Source organism: Crinia signifera, chromosome 8 (genome assembly GCF_055691185.1).
Source record: "Crinia signifera chromosome 8, ASM5569118v1, whole genome shotgun sequence".
In the NCBI taxonomy this organism is placed as follows: Eukaryota; Metazoa; Chordata; class Amphibia; order Anura; family Myobatrachidae; genus Crinia; species Crinia signifera.
In genome coordinates, this window is record NC_139224.1 from 69221187 (window position 1) to 69236205 (window position 15019).

The 15019-nt window shown below is 47.6% G+C and overlaps 1 protein-coding gene across 3 annotated transcripts in view; it reads right to left on the reverse strand.

Moving 5' to 3' along the window:
- The window catches only part of MRTFA (myocardin related transcription factor A), a 157622-nt gene that overhangs the window by 49977 nt on the left and 92626 nt on the right, over positions 1–15019 (reverse strand). The gene's annotated exons all lie outside the window — the stretch shown is intronic.

Here is a 15019-nt window from a genome sequence, read left to right on the forward strand (position 1 = left end):
TCTCAAAAAAACAAATCTGGACCCCAACTCTCCATCCAACTACAGGCCCATCTCCCTCCTCCCTTTTGCCTCCAAACTCCTAGAACGTCTGACCTATAATCGTCTCCTAAGCCACCTTACTGCTAACTCCATTCTAGACCCCCTCCAATCCGGGTTCCGCCCTACATTCCACTGAAACTGCCCTGACCAAAGTCACTAACGATCTACTATCGGCTAAATCCAAAGGCCTCTTCTCTATCCTCATCCAGCTTGATCTGTCAGCTGCCTTTGACACTGTTGACCACCCTCTCCTGCTCAACACCCTCCGCTCCTTTGGCATCACTGGCACGGTCTTCTCCTGGTTCACCTCATACCTCTCCGATCGCTCCTTCTCCGTCTCCACTCCGAGCTCCTCCTCTCCTACTACCCCCCAGCCAGTCGGTGTTCCCCAAGGGTCAGTCCTTGGCCCTCTCCTCTTCTCCCTCTACACCACCTCTCTGGGAACCCTCATCAGCTCCTATGGTTTTCATTACCACCTTTATGCTGATGATACCCTAATCTATCTCTCTTCCCCCGACTTATCCCCATCACTCCTGTCCAAGGTCTCCGAATGCCTCACGGCCATCTCAGCCTGGATGACCCAACGCTTCCTGAAACTAAACATGGCTAAAACTGAACTTCTAATCTTCCATCCCCCGAACATCCCCTCTTCTCCCACTACCTCCATCAGCATTGGTGAAACCGAGATCACGTCCACCGACCAAACGCGCTGCCTCGGTGTCATCATTGACTCCTCCCTCTCTTTCACCCCCCACATTCGTGCTCTCTCACAGTCTTGCCGCTTTCACCTACGCAACATCTCACGCATCAGACCATTCCTCTCCACTGACGCGACCAAAATTCTCATTCACTCTCTTGTCATCTCCCGCCTTGACTACTGCAACATCCTTCTCTCTGGGCTACCTCTCACCCGCCTCGCACCTCTCCAATCCATTCTTAACACTGCTGCTAGGCTCATCTTCCTCTCCCGCCGCTCTACCTCCGCTTCCTCCCTCTGTTTATCTCTTCACTGGCTCCCCATTCCTTTCCGAGTTTTCTTTAAACTCCTCACCACCACCTACAAGGCTCTCTCCTCCTCCACAGCTCCCTACCTCTCTTCACTGATCTCTATCCACACTCCCTCCCGTCCTCTTCGCTCCATCGCTGACCGCCGACTGACCTCTCACCTTATCACCTCCTCCCACTCCCGTGTCCAAGATTTCTCTCGCGCTGCCCCCCTGCACTGGAACAACCTCCCGCCACCCATCAGGCTATCTGATTCCCTTACCTCCTTCAAGCGCTCCCTCAAAACCCACTTTTTTCGACTAGCCTATCCCTCCTCCTAAACCTCTTTTGATCCTCCTATCCTGCCTCCGTTCCCCTCCGTTCCTACTTATCCTTTTGTATTTCGTTCGTCCACCCACCTATTTTTAGTATGTTAACTCTTATGAGCAGGGTTCTCCTTCCTCACGTACTCACCCTACCTCATTACCTCACCTGTGCTCCTGTCCTGGTCTTCCCTTCCTCTACTTCATCTTCAGTCTCCTTGACAATTTTGACACCTACTTCTGAACTGATGCTGATTTTAGTTCTACCAGCTATACCCCTATTTATACTGTATCTTTCAACACACCCTGTACGTTACCTTGTAATTAGTTTTTTCTGTTTGCTATGTACGGCGCTGCGGACACTTTGCGGCGCCTTATAAATAAACGTACTACTACTACTACTACTACTACTACACTGGAGTTTCCAGGAGCTGACCCTGCTTTATACCCCATTTACACAGCACTTCGACCAGGGTCGGACCTGGGTCTACACCATTTACACTGGACCTGGGTCAGCCCTGCTTTTTTTTGTGGATGTCATTAAAAATGCTTGCTTCATTGACCCTGTCAGCTGGTGCCTGCGGCGGGGTCAGCGGTGACTTACAGCCACGCCAGGGTTGCCGCTCATCCAGACCAATTGATGTCTATATGTTACATTATCAGCAACAAGTGTCTCTGCTTATTGGACATATGGCTTCACTTTAACATCAGCAGACACTAGTATTCGGATATTCGTTTTCTCCAAGTACCGATAGTCGCACAGTGCATACAAAACACTTGCATACACAACACCTGCCCATGCTGTGCTGCACAGACCTTACACACAGCTTCTACTCCATTCACTTAACATTAGATAGCCATGCACATACAGGGGATACCCCGCTGACATCACCTTACATGACGGCAACCCCGCACGGCGCGGCTGTCAGTCACCGCTGACCCCGCCGTAGGCACCAGCTGACAGGGTCCATGAAGGAGGAACTGGCACCCTTTCTTAAGGTATTTATATGGAGGGGATGCTGGCCGCGGCTGCTGCTGTAACTCCCCCCTACAGCCGCGGGGTCCCTGAGTCGAATGGGCTGTCACCAGCAGAGTCCCTGCGGCGGATGGAAACTACTAGGCCCCCTTAGGGACCCCCGCCACTGACATCCCATTCGCCGCAGGGACCTTGTGGCTGCAGGGGGGAGTTAAGCGTTACAGCAGCTGCCACCAGCACCCCCTCCGTCTCCCCCCTCAGCAGCCTGACAGCTTCTCCCCCCCTCAGCAGCAGTAGACACCCCCCTCCTCCTGCAGCAGAGGGGACAGCGCTGCACGCCGTGGAAGGACCCGCTGCGGGTGCCTCAACCCGCAGCGACCATTTACACCGGTCTCTACACGGGTCCTGACCGTGTTCTACCCAGGTCAGGACCTGGGTAGAGGACCCGTGTAAATGGACACGGCTTCACCCCATTTACACCGCCGCAGATCCGGGTCTGACCCGCCACTGACCCGGATTTTTCGGCGGTGTAAAAGGGGTATAAGGAGCTGATTGGCTGGACGTTTATCTCTCTTTATCACCCTTGCATTTATCTCTTGTATATTGTAGGCTCAATACCTGCCCCATTGTGACTACATTTGCTTTAAATATTGTACCTTGTCCATATGAATTGACTTATTGCAGAATGAAATGCAAAGTTATTACTATTAAATGTGATAATTTAAATACTGGAAAAAAAAAAACGGTACTTGTTTCCTAGCACGGCACCCACTAAGCAAATAGCTTAGTGGGCTATTCTATGTAGTGAAATCGCATCGCTTACCGTTTATAGTACTGTGCGATGCGTTCAAATATCGTATCACATTGAACGCATTGTACAGCACTGTAGACGGTACGCGATGCGATGAAATATCGCATACTGTCTATAGTGCGATGCGATGTCCATGTTAACGGCAGAGGAATGCTTATACAATGAAATATCGCATCTCATGGCACCAAATGCGATGCAATATTTCATTGTACAAGCACCCCTGACATGTGATGTGATGGGTGCTAACAATGAGATCCCACTATCAAAAAACTAACAGGGATGCAACTTCCGCATGATACTGGTTTGATTTATGAAATAGGTAGATCTTGTGCAGTCATCCAGGTCCAATACCAGGCAGTATTGCAAAGTCTAGAATAAATGTTTGTCTCTGGTAGTTGATAGGATGGTATCTCTACAAGATTCACATAATGTGAAAAAAACTTCCATATGTTTCTTACTGTTCAATAGCATTTTCACCAAATCCATAACAAATACGGTATTACATTTTATTTATTCAAGAATAGAGGTATTTGTCTAAGTGTTCAATCCAACCCAGTAAAATAGTTTGGTACTTGTGTATTTCCACGGCACCCTATTTGCATACGTACGGCACCGTAGGAAAATCGCATTGCATTTCCTATGTAATTTATTCACTGCTGTCTGGCCGCACGCAAAATTGTATGCGATCGCATGCGACTTTATAGGTTGTGATGCCATTTACTTTACTATACACTTGTATGAGATGCAATGGGATTTAGCCACCCCCTATCCACGCCACCCCGATGCGTGGCAAGCACAGCGAGCCCCGCGAGGGGTGGCGGAACGCGTCCTCCCGAACTTTTCATACTCCCACTATCCACATCGGCGTGGAGACTATTTTATATAGAGTGGCGAGCCTGAAGCGTTGCGAACCCCACGAGTGGACGCGGATTACGTTACATGTATTCTGCTGCACTCGCCACGCTTCGGGCTCGGTGGCTCACCACGCTTCGGGCTCGGTGGCTCGCCAGTGGGGGTATGAAAAGGTTGGGAGGATGTGTAATAATGTGCCCCGGTGCTGGGACAGCTTCTCTGCTACCAGCACTGGAGCAGCAGCAGGGACAGAGAGGGATTGTGCTGTGTCCTGCACAGCACAGCTTTCCCCAGCGCATGGATCGGTTGTTTGATCCCTGCGCCTATAACATGGGCAGCGGTTAAGAGGGACAAAGCTGGGATCAAGGCGAAGAGGGAGGAGGGATCCACGCTGGCGGAGCGCTGAAGAAGGAAGCCGCCAGAGGACACCGCAGAAGACTGTGGCGGGGAGAAGAGCTCCGGCGGCCACTGAAGAGGCCAGAAGACGCCGGGCTCAAGAAGGGGAATCGCCGGCGCCTCCTGGACGAGGAGAGGAAGTGGCGCCGCCGCTGGCCAGAGCTAGCAAGCGGCAGAAGAAAGCAGATGGTGGCCTCTCCCAACGGCAGGTAGGCGGCCTTTGGGCCACCTACCCACTCCTACCCTAGACCACCGGGTGTTCGGGCGCTAGGCCCGTGGGCAGTGCCATGCCCTTCTGGCCTGCAGGTATTTCAGTCGGGCCCTCTCGGCCCGTGGCCAATTAATTGTTGGGCCCTCCTGGCCCTTGGAACAGATAGCTTGGCCCTCCAGGCCCCAGGTTCCCCCAGTTAGCCGGGCACTAGGTCCATGGCACAGTAGCTGGGTGTGAGGCCCAGGTAGCCGGGCACTAGGCCCGTCGGCTCCATTAGCCAGGCCCCAGGCATGTGCCCCCATTCAGGCCCTAGGCCTGTGCCTCCACTCAGGCCTCTAGGCCTGTGCCCCAGTCAAGCACTAGGCCTGTGGTCACTGACAGGCACTAGGCCTGAGCCTTAGTTAGGAGTGTTTGAATTGAAAGTTACTTTGGTTTAATTAATAGGCAGGCACTAGGCCTGCAGGTGATACGGGGAGGGCATTAGGCCCGGTATAGTAGAGTGTCCCGTGGGTTGTTGGGGTTAGGAGGTGGACGTGCTCCACGGCAGTCCCCTCGTCGGTCCGCAGTAGTTAGGACTAGTTTTGAGTGCATATGCTGGCCAGCTCTAGGTAGGAAGGGAGTGTAACACCAAAGGTTAGGCAGAGGTTGAAGGAACAGTTGGTTGGTAAGGTCTGGTACTGTATTGTATGTTGTCGTCCGTGCAGAGCAATGTTGTTTAGGTTGTTGTAGTTGTGTTGCACCACAAACACTCAGTTCTAGGGCTTTGCGTTGTAGTTAAGTAGTCGTGCTTACTTTTAGTTTTCGTTAGGCTCTGCACGGGTCTGTTGTTTGTGAGTGTCATCTTGTCTGTCCGTCTGTTTGTTCCTGCCTGTCTCCCTTCCTCCATCCAGGGCGTGCGTGGACCTTGCACCCCTGTGCAAGGTCAAGGCCTCATCTAGGTGCACAAGTGCCAATAGGTGACACCCAGGGCTCTGAGGCAGTGCGCCGATGATGATGTTTCCCTGAGCGTGCCTCTGTAGAGATGTCACAGGACGGTGGGCGCATCAGTCTTCATCCAGGAGGAACAGCTCTCACCTACTCTCCTTCCTCCTAGGTGTCTAGGTGCCGGAGAATTCCAGGACTGTGGTTTGGCACGACCTAAAGGTGAGAGGGTGTGGCGCCAGGTAAGTGGTCCGGAGACACCTGCACGACAGCAGGCACCACACCGCACCAACACAACACCCCTCTCACAGATGCGTTCCGCCGCTGCTCGCCAGGCTTCGGGGTGGCGTGGATAGGGGGGGGTGCCTAAATCCCACTGCATCTCATACAAGTGTATGCGATCGCACCACCCGCGGCCAGAGAGCAGTGAATAAATTACATAAGAAAATCACATTGCATGCGATCGCATCACACGCAAAAAAACACATGCAATGCGATTTTCTTACGCAGAATCGCCCACTAAGCAATTTGCTTAGTGGGCGCTGTGCTAATACAAAAGTACCAATAGTTCCAAACCTTTGTCCTCAAGTACCCTAACAGTTCACGTTTTCCAGGTCACATAGCAGGTGCATAGGTGTACTTTTTACTCACTGACACATTTTAAAAGATCTACAGGTGAAGCTAAATATTTTACTCATAATTCTATGTGAAAGTATGATTGGGAAATCTTTCTCAAATGGGCAAAACCATATGCACTACAGGTGTAGCAAATGTAACATATGCAGAGAGATTTAGAATGGGTGGTGTGTTCTCAAACTGAAATCTAAATTGCAGTGTAAAAATAAAGCAGCCAATATTTACCCTGCACAGAAACAAAATAAAGCACCAATCTCTCCGCATATGTTCCATTTGCCCCACCTGCTGTACACATGGTTTTGCCCAACTGAAAAAGATTTAGCAACTCTGAATCAGGCACTGAATAATAGGACATGCCCAATGACAAGGATATGTGTCCACTTCCTCCTGATGGTATTTCAGGGCAACAACGACTCTTAGAGGTTCCCATCTAAAAAAGTCTAAATGGAGATAAATAAACATCATGATAGACATTAAGGGACAGATTTATCAAGCTTCAAAAGTGATACAATGGACAGCTAATCAGCTCCTATCTGTAGTTTTTCAAACCCAGCCAAATGTGGCAGTTAGTAGCTTATTGTCTTGTTGTTTATCACTCTCCATTTTATCACTTTTTGAAGCTTGATACGTCTGGTCCTAAGAAAGAGCTCTCTGTACATACTAGCTGGAAATATTTTACAGAAACTATAGTGTGGTTTCCAAAATTGGTATAGTTAAAGTCAATCAATTGGACATTCGAAAAGTATAGTTATTTCATATAGCTACACATTGTATACATTCATATAGCTATACATCGATTACGTTAGGGGCATCTAATGGATTGTCCCAATCCTTTTCTGATAAATGCCCATAAATTACATATGTGTTACGCTAGGTCGCGGCTGCGTATTGCAGCTTAAAGTAGCGGGTTTCTGATACAAACAGAGTGGCATGCCACACTAGTTTACATCGCAATGGTCTCCAATTACTATGAATAGAAGCCACATACATTCCTATCCACTGAAATGTATTGTGAGTGGACTCAGTACACTTGGATGGTGTCTATGTCGAAATTGGGGCACAAAACGTGAAAAACTCAGGTCTACCTTTTTACTGTCGACCTTGCTATTGTCGACCCAATGCTTGAGTCGACCTTCAGTGGTCGACTCAATGCATGCCGACCTAAATTGGGTCGACCCAATGACCCATAGCCGCCACAACAGGGCTGCATGATTATAGACCACATTAGATTTGGGTTGATCAAGTTTTCGTTAGGTAATCCAAACCCATCCACCTATTTAATCTACAGATGGAGCTGGCCTTATTATTGCTGGCGGAGCGCCAGGACCGTGTCCCTGGCGATCCGCCAGCAATCTGGCGCTCTGGCTGAATGAGACGCTCGTGCGTCTCCCACGCACGAGCGTCTCAATAGCCGGGCGGCGAGGCGGCGCGGCGGGTGCAGTCCTGCCCGTCTCCAGCTTCAGGGAGACGGGCAGGGCTGCGGGGGGCTGCGGGGGGGCGGTGTGGACCAGCGGGGACCCGGGGAAGCCGGCGGGGACCCGGGCAAAAGCACCGTCGGAACGGGACGCGCGTGCACCTCGTGCACGCGCGTCCCCTTCCGACATACAGATGGCGCGGGGCGGGGGATGGCGGGTGGCGAGTCCTCCGCCATCCCCAGCAAAGACAAGCCCGGCGCCATCTGTACATGTCTGTAACTATTCTTATTCCACAATGCAGTATGTGATTGCTGTAGTTCTTAATAGTGGAAGTCATATAAAATATCCCAACATCAGGCTTTTCTTTGGTATTTGTTCGGGTTCATATTTTACACTTCATTACTAAGAAGAACTGTGTATTGAATTGCACCCACAATTAGTCCAATTTTCACTTTTTAAAATTTAAGCTGTTCATCATTCTCCATCTCAACCACCAAAATGGGGACTTTGCTGGCTACCTGGTAACACCTTGCTGTTATATACTATGGTATTGGAGATGCCCTAGTCCAAATAATACACATTGAGCTCATTTAAAGTGGTAACTTGCTTATGATAATCTTTTAAACAAAACTTTTTTTGTTTATTTTTGGTGCACTTGTACATGTATAATTTCAATATGGAATGCCATATATAATTCTCTATTCTATATATTAAAATTGTATATTTTTAGAAGAAACCGTCCTACTTTTTACTTTATATATAATCAAATAGCCAGATCTGGTACATTTTCCGCTTTCTTCTGCACCAATCTTCCCTTTTCTTTCTTGGATTCTACACTTAGGTTTCCTCACTACATTTATGGAAGACAGGATGGGTAAGGTCTGCAGCATCCAGGGGTCAATAGGAAAGACGAGGGCTGCTTTTAAACATTTCCCCATCACCTGCTGCTGTTTGCAACCGTGGTGTGGGGAGGGGGGGGGGGGGCACTACTGGGTTGCCGAATCTGCAGTGATTAGCTGCATGGCAGACACAGAAGAGAAGGATAATAATTTTAGTTACATAGTATTCTTACTTAAACAGGGCTCTATGTTTAGGATCTGGAAACAGAGGGGCAGGATGTCCCTCTGATAGCAGCAGCTGCATGAAAAGATTCCTTTGCTACAGATGCACAGTGGGAGTTTCTGACTGGTCATATGAGATGCGACCAGTCAGGGAAAGCCCAGCTTGGTATGGTCCCACCTGAGGTGACCCCCCCAGGCAAGTAATTAATGTTTTCTGTGGTCTAGTGTGTCACTGACTGGTGATCACAGGACAATAACTAGTAAGCGAGCAAACCATTGGAATGCCATTATTCCCATAGTGTGCAGTTAATAATGATGATATTTATATAGCACTTTTTTCCCATTAGGGCTCAAAGTGCTTTACCATTGTCTTTACAGCTCAAAATACACAACAAGCTTAAAAGTAGATATCAGTAAAATGTTTGAGTAAATAGGTACCTCTTTAGTCTATTTTTAAACGATTCTACAGTGGGGGCTTCTTGCACTGTGCGAGGAAGAGAGTTCCATAGAGTTGGAGCAACAAAGTTGAAAGCTCGACCCCCAGATGAATTCAGGGAAATTCTGTGTACAGTTAGTAGTCCTTCAACGGATCGAAGTAATCAAGTAGGACAGTAAGGAATCAGAAGCTGCTGCAGGTACCTTGGGCCCTTGTCATGTAGGGCCTAGAAAGTGAGTAAGGCAATCTTGAAAACGATTCGCATTTTACAGGTAGCCTGTGGCAGGCTGGTTAGTTAATAGTCTGGCGGCTGCATTTTGTACCAGCTGCAAGCGGTGCAATTCTTTTGATGGGAGACCCAGGTAGAGAGCATTGCAGTAGTCTAGGCACGATGATATAAATGCATGTATGATGTCTGTTTATGTCACCCAGTGGAGGCATGTATACTGCAAAAAGCATGGGATAGTATAGAACCCTGTGGGACACCACAAGACAACGGCACTGTTGGCGAAGAGTATACACCCAACAAAACTCTGTGACCTGCCAGCGAGAAATGATTTGAACCAGCTAAGGACTGTGCCACCCAGACCACAGAAATTCTTCAGGCGCGCAATTAGAATCCCATGGTCAACGGTGTCAAATTCTGCAGGAAGGTCCAGAAGGAGTAAGATTGAACAGTCTCCTCTATCCCTTCCATTTAGAAGAACATTGAGCACACATACTAGACCTGTTTGTGTGCTGTGTCTTCTCCTGAATCCTGACTGGAATGGATGATAAATGTCATGGGTTGACAGGTGGGTCTCTAATTGAGTTGCAACCAGGGCTATTTTTGTGCAGGCTCCAGCAGGAACTGTGGCCCTTATTCTAGCTCACTCTTTCTGACAAAATATTTCTTAGATGGACAAAACCATGTGCACTGCAGGTGAGGCAGGTGTTACTTGTGCAGAGATAATTAGATTTGGGTGGGGTTTTACATCTGCCTCACCTGCAGTGCTCATGGTTTTGTCCATCTAAGAAATATTTTGTCAGAAAGAGTGAGCTAGAATAAGGGCCACAGTTCCTGCTAGAGCCTGCACAAAAATAGCCCTGGTTGCAACCACTTTCTCAATTACCTTTCCTAGAAAAGGAAGATTTGATACTGGCCTGTAGTTGGTCATGCAGTCAGGGTCTAAATTAGATTTTTTAAGAAGTGGTCTGACTATTGCTTCATTTAGTGGCTCGGGAAAAATGCCTGTCTACAAAGAGCATTGAACTATTTTTGCTAAAGCAGGGCCAATTATTTCCATACACCCTAAAAGAAGCTTGGATAGGGCAGGGTCCAGATCACAGGAAGAGGGACGCAACAGTCGGGAAATTCCAGCAATATATTGTACATCCACTTGGTCAAAGATGTCCCATGAAGGCAGGTGTCTTACTCTGGCAGGCTTGGTATGTTGGTACTCCTTTGGTGTCACTGAGGGGATTTAAGCCCGGATGATAAATACTTTATCTGCAAAGAATTTAGCAAACTCATTGCTTCTTGACTGGGAGAGGGTCTCATTAGGATGCAGGCATGCTGGTTTGCAAAGCATCTCCACTGTATGGAAAAGCTGAGCGGGCCTATTTGTTGCTGACATGATCTTATTTGAAAGGAACTCTGTTTTCTTGCAGGTAATTGTTGATTGGTATTTTCCATTGTGTTTCATTAGATTTAATTTATACTCTGCCAGGTTTGTCTTCCTCCATCGTCTTTCAAGTATACAACCCCTTTTCTTGAGATCACGAATACTGTTGTCAAACCAGGGTGCTTGATGGTGTGGTTTGCAGGGTCGTATAGGCATAGGGGGTGATAGTATCCAGTGCTGCTTTCACAGCCCTGTTATAATAATGGACTAGGGGACATGGATCTTTACAGGTCCCCTTTACTGCCGAGAGGTCCAAGTTAGCTGCCATGGCCCGAGGAGTCATACCCCTCCTTGGGCGATATCTGGTCAATTCCATGGGCAAAGATCTATTTTGAGGGGTTGCGACTGAGAACCATATTGAGTGGTGGTCTGACCACGTGACTGTGTTTATCTTTAGGTCAGAGACTTCTGATCCAATCTGGAAGGCAAGATCAAGAGTGTGACCACTTTTATGTGTAGCAGAGGGGATGACTTTTGTGAGCCCGAGAGCATTCATTGTGCACATGAGATCTTGGCCATGGTGTGAGAGCATTGAAATCCCCAAGGATGAGCCATCTTTAGTGCTCTAGAACTATAGTTTTGCAAATAGAGAAAGAAAGCTCTTTGTTGGGGCACTCTTACTAGTTTAAAGAGGGGTCACAGGTCTGCATATCTTATGCTCTGGATTATATTTAAAATATAACTTTTAATGTGTATTTCATATAAAAAAGATTCACACATATAATGTATAGAACAAAAGGGATGTACAAACAAATAGAACAGTTTATATACAGGAGACAGGTAATCAGTATCCAGCTTTAAAAGTTATATTTTAAATATAATCCAGAGCATAAGATATGTAGATACCTGTGACCCCTCTTTAAACTAGTAAGAGTGTCCCAACAAAGAGCTTTCCTTCTCTATTTGCAAAACTATATATACACCCTCTAGCTCATTTAGCACCACCAAACACCATTTAAACTACATTAGGTTTGTAAAGTACCAACCCAATACACATGAAGGTAGTTTGGTTCTTAAAACTGCACCCCAATCTGTAGCCTTTTGAAAATAGCTATACACAGGGATGAACCATCCAGTGCGGCTCCAGAAACAACTCTCTTTCTCCTGTGCTCTAGAACTAGCCTAGCAACAATATCTGCAAACTCTTGTAGAAATGTCTTTGCATCTCCAGGGGGGCGGTAGATGAGAAGTACCCTGAAACCTAATTGTGCAGAACACCAGGCAGCAATGCACTCAAATGAGTAATTTCGGTACTTGTTTCCTATCTGGGCGCCCACGATTTTAATCGCGGGCATCGGGGGTAAAATCGGGGCCATCGCGGCCGATAAAAAATCGGGTGCGATGGGCCAGACGCGATGCCCGCGTTTTTCCCATAGAGAACAATGTTAAATGCCTCAATTTACCCGCGATGACCACGATTTACCATAGGAAACAATGTTAAATGGATCAATTTACCCAAATCAGCATAGGAACAATAGTAAATGGGCCAAAAACACCCCTGAACATTGAAATGTCCCCCCAAAAGTAGTTGACGCCACCCCGCCATCAACGTGAACCCGAAGCGTGGCGAGCGCAGCGAGGGGCGGCGGTACGCGTCCTTCGACCTTTTCATGCCCTACTATCCACTAGGGCGTGGAGTGAGAATAGAATAGTGTGGCGAGCGTAGCGAGCCACCGAGCCCGAAGCGTGGCGAGCGCAGCGAGCCCCGCGAGGGGACGCGGATACCTTCACAGGTAAACGCGTCCCTTCGCGGGCTTCCCAGGTGTCCGCGTCGCCATGGACACCTGGGAAGCCCGCGAGGGGACGCGTATAACTGTGAAGGTATCCACGTCCGCTCGCCACGCTTCGGGCTCGGTGGCTCGCTGCGCTCGCCACACTATTCTATTCTCACTCCACGCCCTAGTGGATAGTAGGGCATGAAAAGGTCGGAGGACGCGTACCGCCGCCGCTCGCCACGCTTCGGGTTCACGTTGATGGCGGGGTGGCGTCAACTACTTTTGGGGGGACATTTTTATGTTCAGGGGTGTTTTTGCCCCATTTCCCATTGTTCCCTATGATAATTTGGGGAAATTGATCCATTTAACATTGTTTCCTATGGTAAATCGTGGTCATCGCGGGTCAATTGGGACATTTAACATTGGTCCCTATGTAAAATCGCGGGCATCGCGTCGGTCGCATCGCATGTCATTATAATGGCATGCGATGTACACGCGATGCCCGCGATGGGCGCCCAGATAGGAAACAAGTACCGTAATTTCCATTGGGCAGACCCTAAGTATTAGTGCTTTTTTAAAGTAGATAGCCACCCTGCCTCCCCTGCGGTCCAGTCTGGGGTTGTGAATGACAGAGTAGTTTGTGGAACTGCAGCTTCCAGAATAGGTGTTGCATTTTCATCCAGCCAAGTCTCAGTAATACAGGCTAGATCTGAAGATTCGATAAGGTCAGTAATTGTAGCAGTCTTGTTTTTTTTTTTTATAAATCTGGCATTACAAAGGACGGACCTGATGTGGGATACCAGAGGGCCTGCAATTCTCTTTAAGTTGTGTGTTTTGGCACTTTGGATGTCATTCACAGAACGAGAATTTACAGATCTGTACTTCAAAGCACAGTGCCGTCTGTTGGGTACTGCTTCTATTCGTCTCCTATTTGAAATTTGAGAGACTGAGGAGAGATTACTTATACCCCTTTCCCACTGCAGCTCTTAAACGGTAAATTGCCCTTTTTTAGCCTTTTTAAACAGGTAGAGCTGCAGTGGGAAAGCTCCAGGGTGCTTTACCCATTTAACAAATACCGGTATTTGTTAAATGGGTAAAAAGCAGTGTCCTACCCATTTAAGACTCATTTTTTTGGCAGTGGGAAAGGGTCTTAAACGGTATCCCACACTGGTCTCTCCCCTCCCCTGGTACCTTGCAGCTGGTACCCCCCTACCCTGGTACCTGGCAGCAATCCTGGGGATCCGGGCAGCACGGTCTGTGCTCAGGCGGAGGAAGCAGGTCCATTAGGAGAGTGTGATTTAATCGGAGGGGTCCCTGCTGCAAATGGGAACTAGCGGGACCACTCATTACATATGTACATATGTAATGAGCAGCTCATTCATATGTGCATATGTAATGAGCGGCTTATTCATACGCACATATGTAATGAGCGGCTCATTCATACGTGCATATGTAATGAGCGGCTCATTCATATGCGCATATGTAATGAGCGGGATCCGCTGCCTCCTAGTGACCCGTGCACGCCCGCTGCCTACCTCGCTGCCAGGTACCAGGGGAGGGAGGGAGTGTTACTAAGTGCTGCCTAGTGCATGGTTAATTACTGGTTGATTACCGTGTACCATTCACAACGGTTGCAATGTGAAAGGTACAAAAAAGGTAAATAACCAGTAATATACAGTTTACAACATGCAGTGTGAATGGGGTTAAACTTGCTCTGACCCGGTTAAAGAAACATTTTAAAAAACTGGGTCAGAGCAGGTTTGGCAGTGGGAAAGCAGCATAACATGGTTACAGTTGATAGGAGGTTCACGGCTTAGATTCCCTCTACTGCCACTGAGTTTTTTTTTAAATGCCCAGGGATTTAAGAATGGAAGCCTGTGCTGGATTAATAGGAACTGCCTTTCGTGGCGGGCGGAAAGAAAGTATAAAGCTGGAGGTGTACAAATACATTGGGTTCTCAATGACAGAGCAAGTATGAATTGCATTTCATGAGAGAGGATTAAACCGTTTTTGATTTTGCTCGATACGGAGAGTGATCCAGAAATTACAGTAGAATGTGATTCAGCGACAGAGTTTGCTTTAACTTGGCTATTGCTATAATCAAATATATTGCTACAGGAGACTTTTCTTTTCAAAGGCTGAAATTAGAGTCATTTGCCAGGATAGTGGTGGTTGGGTAGTGTGTGCATTTCCCCTACCCCTGGCTATATTAGAATTTTTTTTGTCTTTGTTTTAAATTATCCTGAACTTTCCTGAAGATTTCTTTTGTGCAGATGTTTTTAATCTCATCACACGACAATTAAGAGATCTCATAACTTTTTTTTTAAAGGCATGAGAGTTTCTAACAGCCGTGATTGGGGGTACAGTACTTTGAAATGTTTCATATTACTATGCCCTGCTTGCTTAATGACCTCATCCCATAATCAAGTTGGTGCTTAATGTCATTCTAATGTTGTTAGCTTTTTCTCAGTCCCCACCAGCAATAATTGCCCATAATAACAATAATAATAATAGACCTCTGTTGTTAGCGTCCATGCTGTACATTCCTGTAGTGTTGACTGTGAAAGAGTCTGATCCTT